Below are 25,857 nucleotides of genomic sequence, written 5' to 3'. Positions count from 1 at the left end.
CTCAGGATAATAGGTCCTTAAGTGCTTGAAGGAGAGTAATAATCATTTCCTAGTTTTCCCTTCTTTATCACAATTGACCCCAACTTTAAAAATATTCCCCAATTTTAACAATGTTTTATTATTCTGATAGTCTGGGATGGAAATATCTCTCTGGAGATGTGGAAACTCTACTATTTATTTACATTTGTGACCATAACTAGACAGCTTAGTTTATATTCAAAGATATCTAAAAGACAACAGATGAAGCATTTCTTCACTTATAGCATTTACTTTACTTTCTTCATTTTTTTTTTTTTGGTCCAACTTTCATTTTTCTCTTTCAGATCTCCACATTCAACAATTCTGATTCTTCCTAAAATCTATTTTCTTTTCCTTCAAAATTTATTTTACAATTTCTGAGGTTGATTCCAAGTACATAGTTCTACTTTAATTCTTAAAATTTGTACAATAAAAATATATTAATCTTTTGTTATTAAATATGCCTTGTGAAATACATGTGAGTGATTTTTACTTTTATTAGACATTTTTCCACTGCTGATACATAGACTTGGGCATCTTTAACAGAGAAATCATGGGTAAGTAATGATAATTACTTCTAAGTGATCACCAAAGTTTATTAACCGCTTGTAGGGAACCATCCAGGAAAGACTAATTTCAGAAAGCTGGACAAAAAATCAGCGCTGTTGCACAGGGTAGTATAGTTAATCTATATAAGAATATCCAACCAAGGAAAGGTGGGAGCTCAGCCTGCTTTGCCACTCACCAAGTCCTGTAACTTTACCATGGGTTGTACCCACATGGAGGGGAAATTAGTATCATTTTCTATTTTACATGAAGATTCCATGCAGTCACCAAGATGTCCCACTGTGGACTGCATCCACCTGGAAAAGGAGCCAGAGAGCAATTAAGCAAGTCATGGTAGGTCAGACAGACTCTGACTCCAGAATTTGGAATGAACAAAACCAACACTGTTGAGTAGGTGGTTGATTCAGAATAGCTGCTATCTGACTTATTCTTTACATTTCCTTCCAGATGCAGAGGTTCTACAGTCACAGGTACTCATTATGGAATGATTTCAGTCAGAAGACCATTGTTCAATTTTGCTCCAGACTGAGACAGAAATAGTCATTCTGTGATAATCTCTTAGTATCCTAGATGTACAGGAGAGTGAGGGCAGAAAGGGCCAAGGATACAGATCCATGAAACCCATGAGATCATATATCAGGTCATGCCAGTGAATATTTTCTTATGGGTAAGGAAAACTTGTAACTTTACCTTTTAAGGTTAATGGCTTTCTTATTCCTCCCTTGTAGTATATAAGGAACTTCTGGTTTTATTCAGGCAAAACAATAAAGACAAGGTCTGGGTTTTAGTCCCTGCTGCACACCATTCCAACACTGATCTTCACAGTCTGAAAAGCATGAGAATCAAATATTATTGTTCTGCTCAGAAAGTCTCTCATAGTGTCCCTCTTTATTGGCCACAAGGTTGACCTCAAGGATCATTGCTAAAATTCCCAAGGTCAGAGCCTCTGGGTCTATGCTGCTCAGATCCTTCCCAAGGACCCTCAGGTGCACACACTCTTTGCTTCAGGGTGGCTGAGTTAATGCACAACCATCTCAATAATCACCAAGAGTCAAGGTAATCTCTTCTCTTCCTGAGTCAAATGGCCTCCAACTTCTGCAAGGATCATCCATCCATGCAGCCTCAAAAATTTAGGCTTTCCAAATTAGATGCCTGGGAAAGATGCGTTCGGGGAGCTACTCCCCGATTTAGCCATAAACACAAGCAATTCATCACACCCAAGACAGGAAAGCCCAGAACTCAGGTATGTGTAGGTGGGAGTAACAATCACATTTAAATCATTTTTGCTGATGAGAAAAAAGTCAATCTTATATCCTACATCAACCATAATCATAATCATAATCATAATTGTAACAGCATTCTGCTTCACTAAATAACAAAATTGCTAAAAATCAGCCGAGTGAAGATAGCATTTGAAATGGGCTTTATGAGTGATATGCACATGTGGACATTTAGGCTTGGAAAATACTGCATTTTTAATGGGAATTTTGAATTTTTTTGACAGTCTGCCAAATAAATAAGTCGAGTTCTATGAACTCAGCATGAGCTCCAAATTGAACAAAACTAAGAACACATGAATACAGTAGGCATATTAATCAAAATGGTTAGTTTCTTTTGCATTATTTTGCAATGCTAAGCCATGGAATTTTTAAAAACAATTTCCAAGTTTGTGATATGAAAGCATAAAGTGTGTTCATAAGTTACCTAGTAATGAGAGAGGGACTGGAGGGAGAAATATTTCACATAGAGAACGTGTGTTGAATTTCACTAGGATATGTGTTGAATTTTTCACTGGTTTTTGCTAAATGCAACAACGTGTTCACTGAGTAAAGCCAGTGACGGAACCTTGAGTCAGTGAGGTTGTCAGACTGGGAGGGGCCAGGTGCTGGCTATTAATAGATCCCTTGGGAGCTGAGGATGGAAACAGGTGGCCAGGACAGGTTTCAACAGCAGTGAGTACAAGGTAATCAACAGGTAAAACATGTTTTGTCATGGAGACCCACCTCTCCGTGGCAGACAAGGTTCTGGGGAATAGGCCAAGAGTAACAGAGAAATCTCTCAGATAGGCGGAGGTTTTGTCAACTGGTTTTAGAAGCCCAGACAAAATGCTCTCATGATGGAAAGCAAATAACACCAGTAATAATTTCTTCTTATTGATCACTTACTAAGTGCAAGCCATTCTGATATTGTTAAAAACCAGTAAAGTTGGTATAATTGTTGCCATTTTATAAATAAGGAAATTGAGACTCAGACAGGTACAGCAACTTGCTTAATTTAGTCAATGAATAGGCTTATATGCTTCTAATTTAATCTAATCTTTTGAAGATTAGTGTCAAAGGGACTAGGACAGGAGACATGTAATCAACTGAGGGGTCACATTTAAAGGTGTGAAATAGGGATATGATTACTACATATGAGCTACAAAGTGGAGGGGGAGAATGTTGTAAATTCCAAGGGCCTTTCTACTAAGCATCTCAAGGTTAATTTTCCAGCCCAAGAAGATTCATGGGTCCTTCTCTCCCTGGCAGTAGAAGCTGTTTTATATGAAGTTGATATCTTCCATCATCCATGCCTTCATTAAGGTAAAAATATAAATAAGATTGGTTCAATGCATGCTTTTAAGGTGATACCTTCTCTCTGTAGGTCTTAGTAACAGCATGAGTGGAATGAGAGCATAATTTTGCACTCTTCCTCCATCTTTACACAGGGGCAGTTTCCTTCGCTCCTATCCATTGGACTAACTTGTCTCTTCAGCTGTCTCCCATGTTTCACCCGCTTTTATTTATCGTATCCTCATAGACCAGAAGCTTATTTTTCATTGTATTTACTTAGTTATTTATAAAACTTTCAGAATAAGCAATTTAAAACTCACAATGGTGAGACCATTGAATGTTATGAGTAGATAAAGAAAATAAATTATTCAAGATCTTGCATGTTAATATCATTGAGAACTTCAAATTTTTAAAACATATTTTAAGGTATGGTTTATGTTTTGCCTCTGGACAAGTACTAATGACTGAGGAAGCAGGCATGTCTTACATGGCTGGAGCAGGAGGAATAAAGTGAAGGGAGAAATGCTACACACTTTTGAACAACCAGTTCTCATGAGAATTCATTATCACGAGAACAGCAAGGGGAAAATCTGCTCCCATGATCCAATCACCTGGCATCAGGCCCCTCCTCCAACATTGAGGATTACAGTTGGATGTGAGATTTGGGTGGGGACACATATCATTTGCACTTCCTCATTTTTTGCACTTATAGATTAAATTTTTATATATGGTTATGTGTGCTACCTCTTGCTACATTTGTAGATTAAAATTTATGAGAATTTTAAAAATATTCTTGCATCAGAAACTAAACCAGTAGTAAAAAGTGAAAAGACTTATTTTCTTATTTTACTTAATTTACTTATTTCACGCACCTATTTTATATCATTTAAGCCGTCATTTAAGCTAGCAAACATCACAAGTGCAATTTAAAGGCAGATTTTCTTTGTGCCCATTATTTGTTTCAGCGTATATATATATATTTTTTTTCTTGAGAGGGACTGTCCCTCTCTTGCCCAGGCTGGAGTGCAGTGGCGTGATCTCAGCTCACTGCAAGCTCCGCCTCCCAGATTCTCGCTATTCTCCTGCCTCAACCTCCCAAGTAGTTGGGACTACAGGCGCCCACCACCAAGCCCGGCTAATTTTTTGTATTTTTAGTAGAGACAGGGTTTCACTGTGTTAGCCAAGATGGTTTTGATCTCCTGACCTCGTGATCCGCCCGCCTCAGCCTCCCAAAGTGCTGGGATTACAGTCATGAGCCACGGCGCCCGGCTAGCATAATATTTTTTAAAGCTAACTACCGGCCGGGTTCAGTGGCTCACGCTTGTAATCCCATCATTTTGGGAGGCCAAAGCCGGCCGATCGCGAGTTCAGGAGATCAAGACCATCCTGGCCAACATGGTTAAACCCTGTTTCTGCTAAAAATACAAAAATTAGCTGGATGTGGTGGCCTATGCCTGTAATCCCAGCTACTCGCGAGGCTGAGGCAGGAGAATCGCTTGAACCAGGGAGGTTGCAGTGAGCCGAGATCGTGTCACTGCACTCCCTCCTGGCGACAGAGTGAGACTCTGTCTCAAAAAATATATATAGATATTTGGCTGTATATATATATATATGACTCCCTACCTACAGGAACTGGGAATCTACTTGGGTAAAGCAGAAGAGAGTGAGGAAAGAGTTGGAAGTGAAGAACCCATAACCAGTTGGATGGAAACTCCAATCATGAATTTTCCTTACATCTTAAATACTCACATGACTCATTATGCTTTGAAGTTATTAGAATAGTATACTTCCTGCTTCCCACATTGGGATACATAATCCCTGAGTATTCTGCTATGTGCCAGGGAAAAGAAATGCCATTGAATAAAAGTTAGTAAAGAATATAAGGAGGCAACTTATGAAAAAAAGAAATAGAATGTCTTTGAAACATATCAAATGGTACTCAACCATGCTCTTAATTAAGGAAACACAAATTATGACAATAATGTAATGTATTTGTTCAACCATCAGATTGGTAAAGCTAAAAATTTTCTAATGCAGTATCATCAAGAATGTAAGGAAACTATAACCGTAACTTGATATATATCTTTGAAAAAGTCAATATTTATCAGACTTTTAAGAGCACTTACTATTTGAAGCAGCAATTCTTCTGAGAATTTATCCCATGATATATGAATACATATGCACAAAATCATACAAAGTGAAAATATTTGCAATAATAAAAGAGTAGATACTTATATTTTGTCAATACAGGACTAGTCACATATTTTTAAATCCATGTGTGCAAATGAATAATATTCAATGCAAATACATATATGCACTTATGTGGTAGACTTATATGTGCTGCTAATGATATATCTTGAAGATTAAATGAAAAAACAAATAGTATACAAATCAGGGTTATAGCACACAGAGACAGAATAATCTGGAAGCCTATGTAAGAATTTTTAAAAATATTGCCAGCAAGCATGGAAGGGGACTAAAATCTAGTGGTTATAGACACATTTCCATTATATACATTTTTGTATTCTTGGATTTTTTATTTTTACATTTACATGTATTTAATTTAAAAATAGACAATGCAAAACGAGGTTCCACAATTAACAAACATTTATTGAGGCAGTAGGCAGAATTTTAAGATGGTCTTCAAGTTTCTTATCCCCTGATGTACATGCCCTGAGGTTAGTTATAGCCCTTGAGTACAAGTGAGGCTTGTCAATATAATGGCTTTCACTTCCACGATTAGGTTACATTAGAAGATAAAGGTAAGATTTTTCAGATGTAATGCAAGTCACTAATGAGTGGATTTTAACTTAATCAAAAGTGATATTTCCTGGGTGAGCCTGACCTAATCAATGTGCCCTTTAAAAGGACCTAGAGGTCATAGAGATCTTTCCTGCTGGCCTTGAGGATGGCTATATTATGAGGGGGGCCTGTGTGGCAGGAACTAGAGGGCAGCCTTTATCTGCTGAGAACAATCCCTGGCTGACACTTGACTGTATCTTTATGAGGCTCTCAGCAGAAGACCCAGTTAAGCTATGCCTAGACTCTTGACCCATGAAAACCAGAAGAAAATGAAGTGGTGTAGTTTTTAGGGGCTAAGCCTCTGGTAAGTTTTTATGCAATAATATAAAATTAATACTTACTATGTGTATGGCAGATGCATCTGACAGCAGTAACTTAAGCATATACGAGAATGACCCTGTATGGCAGACACACCTAAATGTGTGATCTGAGTTTTGAGTTAAGGAATCTGGGAGTCGCCAACCCGAAGATTCATTCTTTATCTATGACGAACACCTGGACCCCCTGCCTGTTCTGTGGAACTCAGGCTGTACAGGGATGTAGGCCTTTGTTTTGGGGTAAATGAAGGTTGCTAGGTGGAAGCTGTTAGGCTGAGGGTGCTAAATGAAAATGCTATATAAACTGAATGCTTTTTGCAAGCAGTTACGGTTCTCCTCTCCATCCTGCTGTCACTAGACCGTCCCTGTAAGTATCCTGCTAATGGAACCCTATATCTTGTTTACTGCTCTGAGTCCCTTCTTTGGCCTCTCAAATATGATGCCATCCCTGTTGAGGTTAGCGGGGGTCTCATAAACACTATGCATCAAGCAAAATATTTAAACACAACATGGTAAATTATTTTTTCTCTTATTTACTTGCCAGGCAAGTAGAATCGAATTCCATAAACTAAATTCTCATGATGCAGCACCCATGTATAGGGATATAGAAACCACCACAGCATCTATCAAAATAGAAAGCAGACATGACAGTGAGATTAACCTTGCCTTGCATGCTACAATACAGATAGTAAACTCTTAGAACATTTGTATTTATCTTGCCTGCTTAGCTATTTCTAAAAAGAACACCTGAAAAATTTTTGTAAGTGGCCTGTCTTGATGCACAGGCAGCAAAAATTACAGGTGTCAGTCTTACTGCAACAATGGTCATGACCTGGGGAAAATAAATCAGGGTCAGAGTAGGTGATGGCAGCTGTGAAAAAGTACAACAATGTAAAAATAAAGTCATAGAATAGTGGTTCTAAAACTTGTATATCCATCACCTGATAAACTTTCAAAAGCACAGTTTCTTTGATTCCAAATCAACCCAGTAAGTCTGGTTAAGAAAGTTTAGAGTTAGGTGCAGGAACCAGCATTGTTTAACAAGAATATCAGGTGATTCTGATGCAGGGGTGTCTAACAGAGCTGTGGGTCTCACTGACCTCATTCAATCTCTATGCATGGAGATCTCCATCAATAATTCATGTACCAAGGCTCTGTCTGACCACCAGAGATCCTGATTATCTGTGGCTGGGGTGGAGCCTGTATCTGTGTCTAAACAACTCCTCAGGTGATTCTGATATATACCAAATATTAAGTGCCACCTCCATTTGTAGTAAAATAGAGAACTGATCTGAGAAAAGTCTAAGGTATTTTGAAAAGGAGGCTCATGTGAATTCAATCCTTTAGGCAAATGAATTATTCTTTCTATGACTGAGTAAATCTTACCAGGATGATGTATATAAAAATGCTGCTCTCCCCTATACATAAGGACATTGTTTAAAACAAAATGCAATTATGTATAGGAAGAGCTTTGAAAAGGCAAAAGGGTTTTTTGTTTTTATATACCAATGTAAGATGTTATAAAAATATTTTAAAACTATGTAGCATTAGGTTGGGCACTGTGGCTCACGCCTGTAATCCCAGCACTTTGGGAGGCCGAAGCGGGTAGTTCACAAGGTCAGGAGATCGAGACCATCCTGTGAATGGTGAAACCACCCCCCCGCTTCTCTACCAAAAATACAAAAAATTAGCCGGATGTGGTGGCAGGCGCCTGTAGTCCCAGCTACTTGGGAGGCTGAGGCAGGAGACTGGCCTGAACCCGGGAGGCGGAGCTTGCAGTGAGTTGAGATCGCACCGCTGCACTCCAGCCTCGGCAACAGAGTGAGACTCTGTCTCCAAAAAAAAAAAAAAATTATGTTTAAAACTTATGCACATAGAACTACCATTTATCTTCATCAACAAAATAATTCGCTTATCATTTATATGATAGCCAGTCCTACAACTATATAAGTCTAAAGAAATTAATTGAAGCAGTTACTCATTTTCTCATGTTTTATTGATATATAGGTAGCAAGACTATGTGCCAAGTACACACAAAAAATGCCTTGGATTTGTCAAAATATTGCAATGCTGCCTTATAGGTATGTGTAAAACCTGCATATATAAACTGTAATACTGTAATGGCACAAAAGAGGGTGGATTTTAAGGATGTAGAAATTAAAGAACATTTTCACAGGGGAGGTAAATATTAGCAAAGGTGAGGTACGTATCAGCAAGTGTACTCTCTCTTAGGAGCTATGGGAGTTTGTATTAATTAGGATACTTTTGGCTACACAGAACAAAAGCCCCATCTGAAAGTGGCTTAAATAAAATGAAAACATTTATCTCTCATAAGAAGAGTGGAGGTACAGTCAGTACAGTTAATTAACTGGTTTCAGGACATCATTAAGGAACCAAGTGTCTTTTCTCTTTCTGCTCTGCTATTCTCAGTTAGCTTTGGTCCTCTAAAAGTATTTAGAGTATTGCTGGGTGCGGTGGCTCACGCCTGTAATCCCAGCACTTTGGGAGGCCGAGACAGGCGGATCACGAGGTCAGGAGATCGAGACCATCCTGGCTAACACGGTGAAACCCCATCTCTACTAAAAATACAAAAAATTAGCCGGGCGTGGTGGCGGGCGCCTGTAGTCCCAGCTACATGGGAGGCTGAGGCAGGAGAATGGCGTGAACCCGGGAGGCGGAGCTTGCAGTGAGCCGAGATCGCGCCACTGCACTCTAGCCTGGGCGACAAAGTAAAACTCCATCTCAAAAAAAAAAAAAAAAAAAAGAGTGTGTGAGGGCCAGGCATGGTGGCTCATGCCGGTAATCCCAGCAGTTTGGGAGGACAAAGCAGGCACATCCCTTGAGGTCAGGAGTGCAAGAACAGCCTAGCCAACATGGTGAAAACCCATCTCTGTCAAAAATATAAAAAATTAGCTGGGTGTGATGGCATGCGCTTGTAATCCCTACTACTTGGGAGGCTGAGGCAGGAGAATTGCTTGAACACAGGAGGCAGGGGTTGCAGTGAGCCAAGATTGTGCCACTGCACTCCAGCCTAGGTGACAGAGAGAGACTCTGCCTCGAAATTAATTAATTAATTAAAAGAAAGAAGAGTAAGGGAGACTTTATTAGAAGGCTTTAGAAGACTGTCCCTCAGACTCAAATGCTCACATGCTTATACCAGAAGTAATCACCGACAAGGAGAGGAGAGGGAAGCGTAATGATGAGCTTAGACTAAACAAGATTCATCCCTGGGAGATGTGGAGGGGCCCGAATTCTGTAGTGAGGAAGCAGAAGAATCAGTTGTTTTGCAAAGAAGAAGGGATTGGGGATGACTGCTGGAGAGGCAAATACAGATTTCAAACAGTATGTAAATGAATGGAACTATTAGCCAGCAAGCACTTTACGGGAACTGCAACTAATTGAATGTAACTGGGCCCAGCTTGACAACGCGTGGATCAAGAGGAGTCTCACACTTACTCTACAGAGAACAGGGAGCTAGGAGATGGCACGGTGAAACTTGTGTCTGGAAAGATGATTATGACTTTGGAGGCAAACATATCAACAGGAGAATATTAGGAAATTCAGGTGAGGGATTATAAGAGGCTACCTAAAGTATGGACAGTGTGTTGGATACAAGAATGTCAGTTTCCAGAGCTGCTTGAGAGAGATAATTAATACGATTTAGTTAACAGTTACATCACAGAGGTGTGTGGTTAAGTCAAGACCAATGTCAAGTACTATTCACTAATGTATATTTTATATTCTTCTACATTAAAATTGTACAGTATGTAAAAGAGGTAAAAACAAAATACTCCCACTAGAACTGACAAAATACTGATTTAATTAAGTGAAATAGTTTCAGAGATGGTAATGGATAAATGTATTTCAAGTTTATGGCATAAATAAGTCACACATTTCTAAAATTCACCACATATGGATACAATTTTAAAATATTCTTCTAAAACTATTTATTTTTTGTTGTTGAACATCCTCACTTTAATGTCCTAGACCAAAAATAGTTTACTTATACCCCCACAAAAAATCTAGTCCAGTTAAAAAAAAAACTTGAAAAAATATACATTCCAGTTAAAATTTTAGATGTCATTTTTTAAAGTTGATTTGCATTAATCATAATTTTCTCAGAAAACCCTAAAGATTGAATTTCTTTTTTTGTGTGTGATTGGTTTCTTTACATTTTGGAAAAAATAATTTGAGCAAAAGAATTTACACTGTTTGTTGGGGGACCCATCAGGTCTTTGAAGAATCTGGTCCCTCTTATGGGAATAGCCTCACACTTGGAACCCAGCTGGCGCTGGCAGGGATAAGGCTGTAATCTATGTCTTTGTTACAGAGCTTTCTCTGTGTAAAGCAAAGTGATCTGTTCAAGTATTAGACTTATGACCTTTGACTCACTGGCAGCAAAATCTAACCAACTGGCCTAGCAGCTGAGAGTAGAATGGAAGAATTCCCCCATAAATGTCTGCTTGAGAGTCTGATCCAACAGAAAATACACTCTGGCCTCGTAAGCTGAAACACACTCCTTCTGAGAGATCAATGAAGCACAAGAACTGTCTTTTGTGGAAATATGCCCTCCTAAATCTCAGAAATAAAAATCTTTTCCACAGTCAAACAAGGCAACTCAACAAGATCTCTGATGGAAATAAAGCCGTTTGTCAGGGCACTTATCTGAAGCTGATTTCTTTTAAGGTTCTTTGGCTCACTACATTACTATGCCCTTTTTTCTCCCCTTGAAGCGTTAAAAGAGAGAACCCCCCTTTTCATTAATGATTTGCTGAATTTTCCTAAAAATTCAGTTACTATGTAAATATCATGGCAATTGTTTAAGTTAGTAAAACATATTTCCATGTCAGATTCACTGATTTAGTATCCTCTGAGATTAATGAAGGGTATTTTGCAGGGAAGATAGGCTTGGTTAACAAGTTCCTGGTCACATAGTTCCCTACCCACATCCAACAGCACATTTTTTTACATACGTCACTGCCCATATCCAACAGCACATTTATAAAACAGTTCTACTTAGTTATTTCCAGAGACTTCATTTGTCTGAAAGAACCAAGGTTAAAAAATCTACTCTAAACCTCAGACAATAGCTAAAAGTTTAGAAATGGAGAAAAAGATACTATATTAAAGAATGAAATAAAATTTCTCCTATATTCTTATTCTCAAGGTTTCTTACAAAGTGAATCCTAAAATGTCTAAGACAATAGCTTAGTTTTTACCTCATAAATTTGTAGTTACTAACTATAACATGATGTATCTAATAGCTGTTAAACTCCCTGAGAAACTGACATGACAAAAGAGATTTTTTCATGCCTTTATCTTTAAAAACATGTTTAAAGAATTTTCCTTCCCGAAATAGAGGCCTGAATTGTGTCAACTTATTGGCAACATTTGATTTTGTATGTTCTACATTAATTACCCTGACTTTTCCGACCTACTTTAACCCAGTCCTCCCACCTTTGGATTAGGCTGTGTCTAACTATTATGGTAGGGGTAATAACTACATGTGTTAAACTTAAATTTTACCATCCAATATGCAAAAAAATTAAGTGAATGAAATGAAAGTCCTAATTTCCATGGCTTTACTATTTCTTTGTTCCACAATAAGGGAAAACATTTTTTCTAGCACAATAAAAAAGAAACTTGGAAACTCTGCACTAGCACATAACTTTAAAGGATACTTTTTCACATTTTATAACAAGATAAACAAATAGTCTACAAATTAGAAAAATGTGCAAACATTACTTGGGATCTACAAAATTCTCAACTTTCTATACTCGATCTGTTTTGGTAACACGATTTTAAAATCATTCCTATTTGCCAGCATTAGACTTTAGCTTTTGCAATTAGATAAATTCTCTTTTAAAAAAAAAATTGATTCTGATATCAGAAGATTAGGTAATGTATATAAACCCAGATGTTAAAGTGCACAGAATCTATAATATTTTTTAAAACCTACAGTTTCCATACCCTTGCAGGAAAACACATAGGAAAACAATAGACATCTGCCATCGTGGCTTTGTGTCAAATAGAATTGGAAGCCAGGCTCTAGGGGTGACCCCATTTGGGAGATCACTTAAGCTCCCTGAACTTTGTTTCTCCGTTCAAAAATGGAAAAATAATTCTTATCTTAAAATCTCACTTGTGTGCAACAGGGGGTAGGAAGGATTTTAAGATTATGTAGAGTATCAGAATACTTGGCACATATTAACAAATGGTAACTATTTGTGTGTACTGTTCTACCAAGGAATAAAACTTCAGACCTGTTCCGATCTAATGTTTAGATATTTTTATGTTCAAAAGGAAACTATATGATTATTATTTAGTCTTTAAGGGAATTTTTAAAAATATTCACAACTGCTTTTATGCAAACGACAAGAAGATCTGAAAACCTTAGGCTTGCTGAAGACCTTTCACGTTCACTGCCTTCAAGGGCTATTTCTATAGAGAGAAATTCTCAGTTTTAGGGAGCTAGAAATCCATAGACTGCTTGAAGTTGCAATTATGCATCATATTCTGAAAAGATGATGGCCTCCTTAAAGAATAAGCTTTCAGTGCAGTTTTAAAGGCTAAGAACAATGATGTTTGGGAACCTCCTACACTTTAAGGGGGACACAAACAGCAGAAAAATAAATCTATTTCTTCAAGCAAGTTTTTAACCATACGTATAGCCAATACACATTACAACTGTGACTATAAACTTTTTTTTCTAAGCATCAAAATCAGTTAGGCAACTGTACTTTCTTCTCTGACTGATGACCTTGTTTCCACCTAACAAGAGAGCTTAGTATCAAAATCGATCTCAATTTTGGAAAATAATTAGTTATTGTAGCTTACAAGAACATAGCCTCATCTTACCAACATCATACTGAGTAAAATAAGCCAAACAAAATAATATCTACATATAATGTCATTAATCTAAACTCAAGAACAAGTCACAAATACTGAAGTCAGACTAGTGGTTATATTTGTGGGAAGGAATTGTATTGAGTGGGAGGATTACAAGGGAGCCTCGTGGGAAGTGGATGTTGTGGTGGGTGTGCATAGAAGCAAAACTTCATCCAGCTGTAGGCATAAGATCTGTACACTTTTGTGTTGTGAATGTTATGGCATTGGTTTCTTTTTTAATACGCATCAGTGTTTGAAGCATGTTTTGAAACTTGATATGATTTCTACCTTTACCTTGTGACTACAGAATGATTTGTAGTACCCATTGCAGTTTTCTTAGTCTATAAATGTGATTATTTCTTCATGGAATCCCCCCCAAAACAATTGAAGTACCTGAGAAAATTAACACATAGGAGTGTATGGACAGCAATTTATTGGTAAGATATTTTCTTATAAAGATAGATTTTGCACCACTTTCCTGGCTTCTAGATGTTTTCTGTTATTTATTTATTTATTTTTTTTTATTTTGAGATGGAGTCTCGCTCTGTTGCCCAGGTTGGAGTGTAGTGGTGTGATTTTGGCTCACTGTAAGCTCCACCTCCCCGGTTCATGCCATTCTTCTGCCTCAGCCTCCTGAGTAGCTGGGACTACAGGCACCCGCCACCATGACTGGCTAATTTGTTTGTATTTTTAGTAGAGATGACGTTTCACCATGTTAGCCAGGATGGTCTTGATCTCCTGACCTTGTGATCCGCCCACCTCAGCCTCCCAAAGTGCTGGGATTACAGACGTGAGCTACCGTGCCCAGGCTGTTTTTTATTTTTTAATATTTATTTCTTTATTCATTTATTTTTAGAGATGGGATCTCACTCTGTCACCCAGGCCTGAGTACAGTGGCACAATCCTGGCTCATTGCAGTCTCAAACTTTTGGGGTCAAGTGATGCTCTGGCCTCAGCCTCCCAAGTAGTTGGGACTACAGGTGAATGCCATTATGCTCAGCTAACTTTTGTTTTTTATAGAGGCCGGGTCTCACTATGTTGCCCAGGCTGGTCTCAAACTCCTAGGCTAAAGCAATCTTCCCACCTCAGCTTCCCAGAGTGCTGGGATTACAGGCATGTGGATATTTTCTACCTAAAAATGTTCATTTATTGACCATAACGTCTTATTCCATGACCATGAAAATAGGTAGAAAGAGCAATTAATATTTGTACTGTACTCTAGAGCAGTGCTGTCCCATATAACTTTCTGTGATAACATAAATATTCTATGTTCATGCATTTCAGTATGGTAGCTACTAGCCACATATGGCTACTAATTACTTGACATCTAGCTACTATGACTAAGGAACGTAGTTTTACATCTTATTTAATTTTAAATAATTTAAATAACCACACATGACTAGTGACTACCATATTGAACAGGACAATTCTAGAGCTTAAAAAGTACAATGAAACCAGGTCTAGTGTCATGCACCTGTAGCTCCAGCTTACTCAGGAGGGTGAGGTGAAAGGAGTGATTGAACATAAGAGTTAAAGGCCAGTCTGGGCAATATAGCAAGACCCTATCTACTAAAAAAAAAAAAAAATACTTTCACACATTTTCTCATTTGTATCTTAAACTTTGTTGTATTATATAACTTCTATTTTACAAATGATAAAATTAAAATTAATGGTGGCAAAGAGACAAGATCATACAGGCATCGTGGCGGAATTACAACTGTAATTCTTTTACTATACTCCTCACAGCTTCTCTGGCTACTTATGGTCTCTATCGTCTTTATTCTTGTGAGAGTTACCCTAAGAAGATGAGGGCATTAAAATCATCAAAGACCCTGTTTTTCCTCTACGGAGTTTCATCATGTTGTGAATTTCTTGGCATCGGAAATATATTTCTGATATTTAACCTTCATGTACATAGTGCATCAGTGGCTACATGGACAATTATAGCTCCCTATGGTAAGGCCAAATATGACTTGTTCTCTAAGATTAGTAGACAGGAAATTAGACATAAGTGATCCTATAATCATGACACTATGCCACCAAAATCCAATATTTAAGTTAAAATTACTTAGAATACTTCTGCCTGACCTGTAAGTACCTGGCTTATGTTTGAAGACTTCTAAATGCCTCTTCATAATGCCTTTTCTTATTCACTATCAAAAGTGATCTCGGAAATCCTTTTTTATTTCTCTTTCAAAATGATGTCTCATTCTACTTTATATTATTTTTAAGTCTGACGTGTGTGTGTGTGTGTGTGTACGTGTGTGTGTGCACACTTTGAAGTCCCTAGCATATTGCATTGCACATAGAGGAATTTGGTAAATGTTTATGGAAATTAGTAGGTTTTTAGTACATATATGCATAATGAATATTTTAGTACATATATTTTAGTACATATATGCATAATGAAAAAATATTTATGACGTATAGTTTCTTAAGAGTAGCAATGTGAAAATTTAGGAAAGGTATTTTAAATGGTTCCAGTAAGCTATTTTAAATGTTTCTAATTCTTTCAGCCATGCCTTCTTACTTAATTACCCTATTCTTAGTACAACAGTATCTTGGAAAATAAATGGTTTTAGAGCAAAAACGCCCTTTGCCAGCAATAGCCTATAATTTTACTTTGATTACTGTATTACTTAAAAATAAGACAAATTGTCTAGATTTTATTTTTCATTAAAATTGTACTCTCTTGGATTTTTACTTATTAACTCATTTTACTCAATGTCATTTTGTTCTATAAGAAATTCCTGTCATCAAATACTTTCGAAATAAGACAAATTTGCATGCCATTAGAAAGAATGATGTTAATTCCATTTTAATTTTCTTACCACTGTAAAATGAAATATGGTTTCTGTAAACTACATAAAACATTTTAACAGTAATTGAAAACATCAGATTTATTATTACAGAGAACAAAAAAGAAAATACTTTGTCATCCACAAACTTCAAATGTTTTAATGGCTCTTAAAATGAATCTTAAATCTCTCCACAAGACTCACAAGCTTTTTATCATCAGGACGTGGCTCAAATCTAGTTGTACACTTTCAGTTTTTTTCAACTGAATCTTGTGACTTTCGTTGAATTGTTCTTTCCGCTTCCTGGAAGAGTCTGTTCCCAGGGTTTATCTTGGATGGCTTATTGTCTCAGCTTAAATATCATCTCTTCAGAATGAAGGTTCTTGACTAGGTAGTCTAAAGTGGAACCTACCCTGTCCTGTGTTCTTTCACTGACTCTTTTTCTAACACATTAAACACTTCCCCTGATTTCATTCACAATGATTTCAATGAGTAACAGAAATCCACAGTGGCACTGATTTATACAGTTGTGATCACTGGCTTATATAGCAACTATCCAGAGGCTATATAGCAACTATCCAGAGGCTATATAGCAACTATCCAGGGGAAATTGACATGGCTCAATCATAGCCTTATTTCTCTGAGATCCTCTCAGTCACTCAGGGATATGGCTGCTCTAGGCATCACAAACACAGGAACAAAGAAGCCATTTTCTTTCCTGTGGCTTTCTCTTAAGAGTGAAGCAGCTTTTCCCTTAGAGGTTTGAGTAAGTGTCCCCTCGTATTTCATTGGCTAGAATTGTGTTACATTACCATTCCTGACTTCATTGCTTTGAACTGAATCACTCAGCTGATTGTTTGTAAAGAGATGAAATTGCTTTTAGAACAAATGCATTCATACTGGGTAAGAGAGGAAACATCCATCAGCTTCCCCATAAGTATATAAGCTGCCTATGTAAAGAGTAAGCCCCTGCCCCCATCCCCGGGAGAACAGAGATCTGGTATGGTCCTGTGTCCTCAGGGGCTAAGTTTGACATATAGTATATTAGGGAATGTGTTACATTTAATAAATGGTCACTCCACCTGTGTTCCTTCCTAGATAACTTCTACTCATCCTTTTGTTCTTAGCTTTGACATATCACTTCCTCTACTAGAATTTCACTGACCTACTAAACTCCGTAATCACACAGCATCCCGCAGACTGTGTTTTTAATAATCTGTGTCAACTACGAGGCATGAACTCAGATATTGGTCTCTTTCTAACTTGGTCACTATTGTATCACCATTGTTGAGCCGTATTTCTATAACACAATAGGTATTCAACATATATTTGCTGAATAGAGGAATAGAGGAAGAAAGCAACATATACAGGTTCTATTTGAAAGTGTCCTTTCAACAAATATTACCCTTGGAAAAAAAATTGGAATCTTCAATTTAATACTTCAATATGACAATGTTGTTATGGAAATTTAAGGTTGCACAACCTATAGTGACCATAAATAATACATATAAGTTAAGAAATATGTAGCAAACAAGCAGATGAAGGCCAGTGCTGGTGTTCACAGAAAAGCCTGCTGAAGTTTGGCTGGGCCTCCCCAAGTAAAACTTTAACTCTATGGTCTGGCTGTGTTCCTTCAAAGACCAGCTTTCAGTGTCCAAAAGTAAAGAGGTCATCAGAAAACTCATACAAATATGAGAGTAAATTTATGATTAGAAACAACTATGACAGGAGCCAGAGTAATTGAAATCCAAATTATCAGAGCATTCTCTCCTTGGATCACATTAAAGGGAAGTTGAACATCAGAATCTTGCTTTAGTATGTATACATATAGTTTTTAAATTCTATCTCTATCTGCTATAGCTAAGAAATATTCTTTCTCACTCTGTAACCTTGCCAATTGTGTGGAAGTCAAATTACCAAGACTAAAATTGAGTCATAAAAGTTTGGGGAAGCTTCTGCCCACTATAGAAAGAGCTTTGCCAATTCAACTAGAATCTTTAAATGCTTAGTTAAGATATTACAAAGTTCTGCTTTAATATCTCTTGCTTTCTGTTTTATTCTTGTCCTGATGATCCCATGCTTATACTTCACCATCCTCTGTTATGTATGAATACCATTTTAAAATGTCACACCTTTACTTACAAATAAAACTTTCCTGTTAAAACAGCCTCTTTGATGAGAGAGAACATTTTCATCACATGTTTAAAATTCTTGTTTTAGATTAGTCCCTCAGGGCAAGCTGACCTCTCATTAATTGTGAATTTTGTGGTTAAACTTTTATGTAAGCTTAAAAAAATACTTTATTCAAGTCCCCAAAAAGGAACAGTGTAACATTCTATTTCATTTTATTTTCTACAATTTTTCTTGGTCAAGATATCGACACAAGTTTATAATTCCATAAAACTTTTGATGTTAACTCATATTACAAGCCATTTTTTCTTTTGCTTTATTCAGCTGGGCTTCTTGTCAAGAAGATCCTGACAACTGTGAAAACACTTTTTTCGTGACTTTGTGTCAATTCAAGAAGAGGTACGTTAATTCTGTTTTCTAGTCCTTGGTATTATAAATCATCCGCAATATGTCTGTGCTCTTGAACTATATGCAATATTTATTTCTATGTAGGCCTATGTTTTCCCTTTTACATTTTCTTTTATATGATTATTTTAATAGGAGAGAGGAATTCTATTTCTAAGTAAAGCAAATATGACAAAATCAATAATGGTGACTGCACAGAGCAGTTACATGCTCACCTGAGAGTCTTCCAAAAGTTATGGAATGCTTTGTCATTGGAACATTTTTCATGGAAACTTTGGATGATTATATTTTACTTGGGGTTAGAAAGGCATTTCTTTTTTAAATAAAATAATGTCTTCTCCAATTTAAATAAGTGTAGTCAACCTTTATAAATGGGTTTAATTTTTTGATAACATTTATCATAGTCTGACTAGATTGTATGACAGTTCATATCAGCACATAGAGAACAAGGGATTTCCTTCCTTCCTTTGGCTTTTTGAGGGTTGTCTATTGAACAATGGAAATATAAATCAGAACAACTTTCTTCTTCACTCTAGCTGGTAGTAATCACCTGAGTTTGGAAGACCTGTAGATTGGCATTAGAACCTAGCACATAAGCACACCCCACCAAAAACTGAGTAGGTCCTATCTTATTATTTCTATAAATATATAATTCCCCATGTGAAAGAAACATAGTCATTCCCATCCCTCAGGGAACTGATTGTTAAGAACACTTACTTTGATCTGCATATGTTGCAGTGACACAACACTGAGGATGAATGAACCACTGCTGCTCCTGCTGTCGCAACATAGACAGCACTGCCGCTAAGACTGCTGCTTATCTCCCAGGGCTTCTATCAGTCTTGGGCACTCTGACACCATTGCCATTTTCTCTACCAAGAGTTGCACAGAGCATGATCTTAAAATATCACAACTCTACAGCCACCAAATAAAGGGGAAGGGTATCAGAAGGATAAAAAGGAAGAAAAGAAAGAAAATTAAATGTAACCTGATAACCCAGCCAAACAAGATTGTAGGTACAAATTGAGGTCATAATAATACTATTACCAAACTTTGCTAGTTTGCCTTACATAACTGGATGACCTCATCACATCATCCCCCTTCCAAGTATCCTCATGTCATGCTCTTTTTTTTTTTTTTTTTTTTTTGAGATGGAGTCTCGCTCTATTGCCCAGGCTGGAGTGCAGTGGCATGATCTTGGCTCACTGCAAGCTCCACCTCCCAGGTTCATGCCATTCTCCTGCCTCAGCCTCATGAGTAGCTGGGACTACAGGCTCCTGCCACCATGCCTGGCTAATTTTTTTGTATTTCTTTAGTAGAGATGGGGTCTTACCATGTTAGCCAGGATGGTCTCGATCTCCTGACCTCGTGATCTGCCGGCCTTGGCCTCCCAAAGTGCTGGGATTACAGGCATGAGCCACCACGCGTGGCCTGATTTTTTTTTTTTTTTTTTGAGACGGAGTCTTGCTCTTTCGCCCGGGCTGGAGTGCAGTGGCCGGATCTCAGCTCACTGCAAGCTCCGCCTCCCGGGTTTTACGCCATTCTCCTGCCTCAGCCTCCGGAGTAGCTGGGACTACAGGCGCCCGCCACCTCGCCCGGCTAGTTTTTTGTATTTTTAGTAGAGACGGGGTTTCACCCTGTTAGCCAGGATGGTCTCGATCTCCTGACCTCATGATCCGCCCGTCTCGGCCTCCCAAAGTGCTGGGATTACAGGCATGAGCCACCACACGTGGCCTGATTTTTAATAGAGATGGCATTTTACCATGTTGGCCAGACTGGTCTTGAACTCCTGACCTCAGGTGATCCGCCACTTCAGCCTCCCAAAGTGCATGTAATTCTACTATCTGTAGTTCTGAAGTCATGTGAGGAAACCATGTCACCATTGCTGTGACATTGTACCTCATAAAAGAGTGACTAGAGTGACTGCCTGGCCAAGATTTTGTCTAGTGCTCTAAAAGCTGCAAACTACTTGGTGACTTGACTAGGTATTATATTATTAGTTTTCTATACTGGTAATACAGTCCAGACTTCTAATATTGGTTGCTAGAGACAGTTACACACATGGTACTGAGGGAGCTATACTGAAACACTTCTTTCCTTTTGCTTTAAAATTGGACACATGCTACCAACATTAGCTTCAGCCAGAGTGTGCACTACAATTGACTTCACATTTCCTCTACTTTCTGCGGCAGTTACGTATGTGCTTTAGTTGGGATACTTCTGCTTAATGATGAAAAATACAGCCTTGGTATTTTTAAAAATCATATTCTCTGGTGGCTCACACCTGTAATCCCAGCACTTTGGGAGTCCAGGGTGGGTGGATCACAAGGTCAGGAGATCAAGACCATCCTGGCTATCACAGTGAAACCCCATCTCTACTAAAAATACAAAAAATTAGTCGGGCGTGGTGGCGGGCGCCTGTAGTCCCAGCTACTTGGGAGGCTGAGGCAGGAGAATAGCATGGAACCCAGGAGGCAGAGCTTGCCGTGAGCCAAGATTGTGCCACTGCCCTCCAGCCTGTGCGACAGAGCGAGACTCCGTCTCAAAAAAAAAAAAAAAAAAAAAAATCATGTTCTCTCCTGTTACTGAAAGACTAGGGGTCTGTCTAGGTCTTGCTACTTGCTGCACAAAAAGCTGATATCTGAGAAAGCAAATATTGGCAAGGAAGAAGGCTTTACTCAGGTGCTGCAGCCCAGGAGACATGAGCTCAGCCTCAAATTAATCTCCCTGACTGAGTAAAACTAGCAGTTTATATAGCAGGGAAGAAAGGAAACAATGTATATGAAAACAGGAACTAGGGAGGGGCAAGGAAGCAATCATGATGTATGAAGGGTCTGGCATCTCCTTGTCTGGATGTTATCTGGTGAATTTCAGTTCTTTGATACTTTTTGAAAGGCCAGAGGGATCCTTTCCTGAGGAAGGAACTCAGATAAAACAAATAAAAGTGCAAAGCTTTAAGACTAAAAGGATCAATTTCTATGTTTCTCAAAACTATCTATGGGACTATTGGGTTGGTTTCACTCCCAGAGGCTTGATGATGTACACAAAGAATCCTGGTGGCTGCTTATTGTCTCATGAAGTTTGGCCTGAGATAACCATTTTTGCTGCAGGGTTTCCATTACTAAGTAGAACTGTTACCACCGTCATCCCCAAGACTACTTGAATATTTGGCAAAAGTCACGTTTCCTTCTCAGACAGTTGTCCATTGCATATGCCTCTCTGTTGCTGTTTCCCTATTAATCACTGATTTGCTTTAATACGACCACCAGAGCAGATGCCAGAGAAAAAGGCAAGTAGGCAAGATAAAAAAGGAAACTTTATTAGCTAGCCAATGTGAAGAAGGGGCGAAGTTCACCGGTCTCCGGCGGCGGAGGCCGAGGAAGTCGCTCCGGCATTCCCAGGCACAGTTCCTAGGTCCCGCGTATGAGGAGGGGCCGAGGAAGCTGGAGCCCCGTGCCTGCTGGGAGCGGCTTTTATGTCTTGGGCCTGAGGATGGGAGGGCAGTGGGCAGGACATAGGCGGGTCGGGGGCCGGGCGGTAGGCGGGGCCAAGTAGGTTTCGGTTTCTCTGGTCGGACGTCAGGTGGCGCCTGCGCAGTCGGCCTATGTCTCCTCCCAGGCGCGGGAAAGTTGGTGATGAAGAACCCGGAATTGCGCCATCTTAGTCCCTTTGTTCTTTTGTTCCCCTCCTTCCTCCGTCCAGACAATCACCATATACATAGCAGCCAGGTAGGTACCTGAGACTTTTTGATGACTCATTCTTTTTTTTTTTTTTTTTTTTTTTTTTTTGAGGCGGAGTCTCGCTCTGTCGCCCAGACTGGAGTGCAGTGGCGCAACCTCGGCTCACTGCAAGCTCCGCCTCCCGGGTTCACGCCATTCTCCTGCCTCAGCCTCCCGAGTAGCTGGGACTACAGGCGCCCGCCACCTCGCCCGGCTAGTTTTTTGTATTTTTAGTAGAGACGGGGTTTCACCATGTTAGCCAGGATGGTCTCGATCTCCTGACCTCGTGATCCGCCCGTCTCGGCCTCCCAAAGTGCTGGGATTACAGGCTTGAGCCACCGCGCCCGGCCGATGACTCATTCTTTATTAACAACAGTAAAAGCTTGGGAAATCCAAGACTACCTCTGCTTATATGCATCCCAACACTTTGCCCCCAGGTTTGTTTGTGCTCAGTCCACCACAGGAATGAAGCAGCAGCAGGTCCCATTTAACCCCACATTCAAGTTACATTCTCCAATCCAGTTTTACCACTAAGTTAATATGTAGATTATTACCTCACTCCTGTATCTATTTCTCAATTGGCTTAGAATCTGGAACTGATGAGAAAGAAGTCTCTCCAACTTCTATACATTCTTTTTGTGATTAATGTTCTTTCTCCCATTCTCTCTCTTATCCTTTATGATGCCATCAGTCTATTCCTATTCCATTTCTAAGCAGAGTAAAGTCCTTTTTTGTCTTAGCCCAAACTGTTATTAGAATCTCTTTTCACTCTAGATGGTTTACCAATGTATTTTTCTTAAACACCATAAAATTCCAAATTCCTTCTCTAAAAGAAAATTTTAAATCAGCTGTGATTATTTTCTCTTTTCTTTCTTTCTTTTTCTTTTCTTTTTTTGGAGATGGAGTTTTGCTCTTGTTGCCAATGTGCGATGTGCAATGGTGCGATCATGGTTCACTGGAAACTCTGCCTCCCGGGTTCAAGTAATTCTCCTGCCTCAGCCTCCTGAGTAGCTGGAATTACAGGTGCCTGCCATCATGCCTGAATTTTTTTTTTTTTTTTTTTGTAGTTTTAGTAGAGACAGCGTTTCACCATGTTGGCCAAGGTAGTCTCAAACTCCTGACCTCAGGTAATCCACCCGTGTTGGCCTCCTAAAGTGCTGGGATTACAGGTGTGAGCCACCATACCTGGCCTCTTTTCATTGTTAATAGATCTTGGTCTTGTTTGCTCAATGCATAGTCTTTTAAGTATTGATCCTTAGTTCCTTGATTCTTATGAAATAATTTGTAATTATCCCATATAAATAGTAAAAAGTATTCTGAGCTATATGTAATATATATGTAACATGTTATATATATATATATATATATAAGGTTTTTGTTCTCCACCTGAGTGTATTGCTTGTACATTCTAGAGAGAAAAACAAACCCAAGAACAAAACAGCAAAACAAAATAAAAACAACTCTCATTTTTCACATTCTGTCTCAGCTCATTAGCTGGGAAAGTTTTAGTAGTGGATAGTGTCTGCCCCTATCTCCACCTCTCACTCATTCTTTCCTATGGTGGGCCAAATTATTTCCTTAATATGTAAAACTAGAAAGAGTTTCTTGGCAGACATACCAGCCTGCCAGAGAAGCTGTCTTAGAACCAGCTTACCTAGATCCATACTTTTACGTCTCCATGCTACTTCCATGATGTAATGTCACCAAGGCAGCCCTGCCCCTCTTGTAGGCGGATCACCTGAGGTCAGGAGTTCAAGACTCGCCTGGCCAACGTGGTGAAACCCTGTCTCTACTAAAAATGCAAAAATTAGCCGGGCATGGTGGTGGGCGTCTGTTATCCCAGTTACTCAGGAGGCTGAGGAAGAGGAATTGCTTGAACCTTGGTGGCGGAGGTTGCAGTGAGCCAAGATAGCACCATTGCACTCCAACCTCAGCAACAGAGTGAGACTCTGTCTCAAAAAAAAAAAAAAAAAGAATCATTTCGCTCAAGTTCAACGTTCCACAGATCCCTAGAGTAGGGTGACAATGCCGCCAGTCTCTTTGCCAAAGCATAGCAAGGGTGAACTTTACTCCAGTTTCCAATAAGTTCCTCATCTTTATCTGATACCTCCTCAGCCTGGACTTCATTGTCCATACCACTATCAGCATCTTGGACAAAACCATTCAACAAGTTTCTAGGTAGTTCCCAACTTTCCCTCATTTTCCTGTCATCTTCTGAGGCCTCCAAACTGTTCCAACTTCTGTTCCAACTTCTGCCCATTACTCAGTTCCAAAGCTGCTTCCAGATTTTCAGGCATATTTATAACAATGCCCTACTTCTCTGGTACCAATTTTCTGTATTAGACCATTATCACACTGTTATAAAGAAATACCTGAGACTGAGTAATTTATGAAGAAAAGAGATTTAACTGACTCATAGTTCCACAGGTTGTACAGGAGGCATGACTGGGGAAGCCTCAGGAAACTTAACAATCCTGGGCAAAGGCGAAACAAATACGTCTTCACATGGTGGAGAGAGAGAGAGACAGGCAGGAAGAGAGCCTCTGGAAGGTAGATGAGGTTGTAAACGTGGGGCCCTAGTGATGGGATTTGTGCCCTTATGAAAGGAGACACCAGAAAGCTTGTTCTTACTCTCTCAGCCTTGTGAGGCCCTCACCACAACCAGACCATGCAATCAGCCTGATCTTGAAATTCCAGCTACCAGCAGTTCTATGAAAAAATAAGTATCTGTTGAGTATGCTACCCAGTCACTGATATTTTGTTATGGAAGGCTGAGCTGACTAAAACTAAAACATAGTTATTTAAGGTATATCAGTAGAATTTCTAGCTTTTTTTTTTCTTTAGACGGAGTCTCACTCTGTCACCAGGCTGGAGTGCTGTGGTATGATCTCAGGTCACTGCAACTTCCGACTCCCTGGTTCAAGCGATTCTCCTGCCTCAGCCTCCCGAGTAGCTGGGATTACAGGCACATGCCTCCACGCCAAGCTAATTTTTGTATTTTTAGTAGAGATGGGGTTTCACCATGTTGGGCAGGATGGTCCCGATCTCCTGACCTCGTGATCTGCCTGCCTCGGCCTCCCAAAGTGATGTGATTACAGGCATGAGCCACCATGCCCAACCCGAATTTCTAGCGTCTTTTTTTTTTTTTTTTTCTTTTTTGAGACTGAATCTCGCTCTGTCGCCCAGGCTGGAGTGCACTGGCGCGATCTCCGCTCACTGCAAGCTCCACCTCCCAGGTTCACGCCACCCTCCCGAGCAGCTGGGACTATAGGCGTACGTGCCACGCCTGGCTAATTTTTTGTATTCTTAGTAGAGACAGGGTTTCACCATGTTAGCCAGGATGGTCTCGGTCTCCTGACCCAGTGATCCGCCCGCCTCCGCCTCCCAAAGTGCTGGGATTACAGGCGTGAGCCCCACGCCCACCCGAATTTCTAGCTCCTTAATAGAGGGCCAGGAGCTGGGAGATTTTGAGATTTATTCAAGAAAATGGTGTATTTTATACTTACTGAGGAAATTTGGATTTTTACCTACGTACTACAAAAAACCTACGATTGTTGTTCAGTGGTAGAGGGATGATGTGTTTTGGATATGGTTTAAAGGAACATAACTAATGGTGCTGTGAATGACAAAAAGGAATATGGAGCGAGTAGACAGATGTGAA

The 25,857-nt window shown here is 39.2% G+C and overlaps 1 protein-coding gene across 1 annotated transcript in view; it reads left to right on the top strand.

Moving 5' to 3' along the window:
• Positions 1-2,519: 2,519 nt before the first annotated feature.
• Positions 2,520-25,857, top strand: part of SEMA3C (semaphorin 3C) — a 347,210-nt gene continuing 323,872 nt past the window's right edge. Inside the window, exons 1-3 of the mRNA XM_033192842.1 lie at positions 2,520-2,548; positions 3,117-3,167; positions 18,397-18,471. The gene's annotated coding sequence lies outside the window, so the exon portion shown is untranslated. The remainder of the gene's footprint in view (positions 2,549-3,116; positions 3,168-18,396; positions 18,472-25,857) is intronic.

The sequence above is a fragment of the Trachypithecus francoisi genome, unplaced genomic scaffold (assembly GCF_009764315.1).
Source record: "Trachypithecus francoisi isolate TF-2019V2 unplaced genomic scaffold, Tfra_2.0 Lachesis_group4, whole genome shotgun sequence".
NCBI lineage: Eukaryota > Metazoa > Chordata > Mammalia > Primates > Cercopithecidae > Trachypithecus > Trachypithecus francoisi.
The sequence above is the reverse complement of the archived record's forward strand: the minus strand, read 5'-3'. Positions and strand labels throughout refer to the sequence as shown.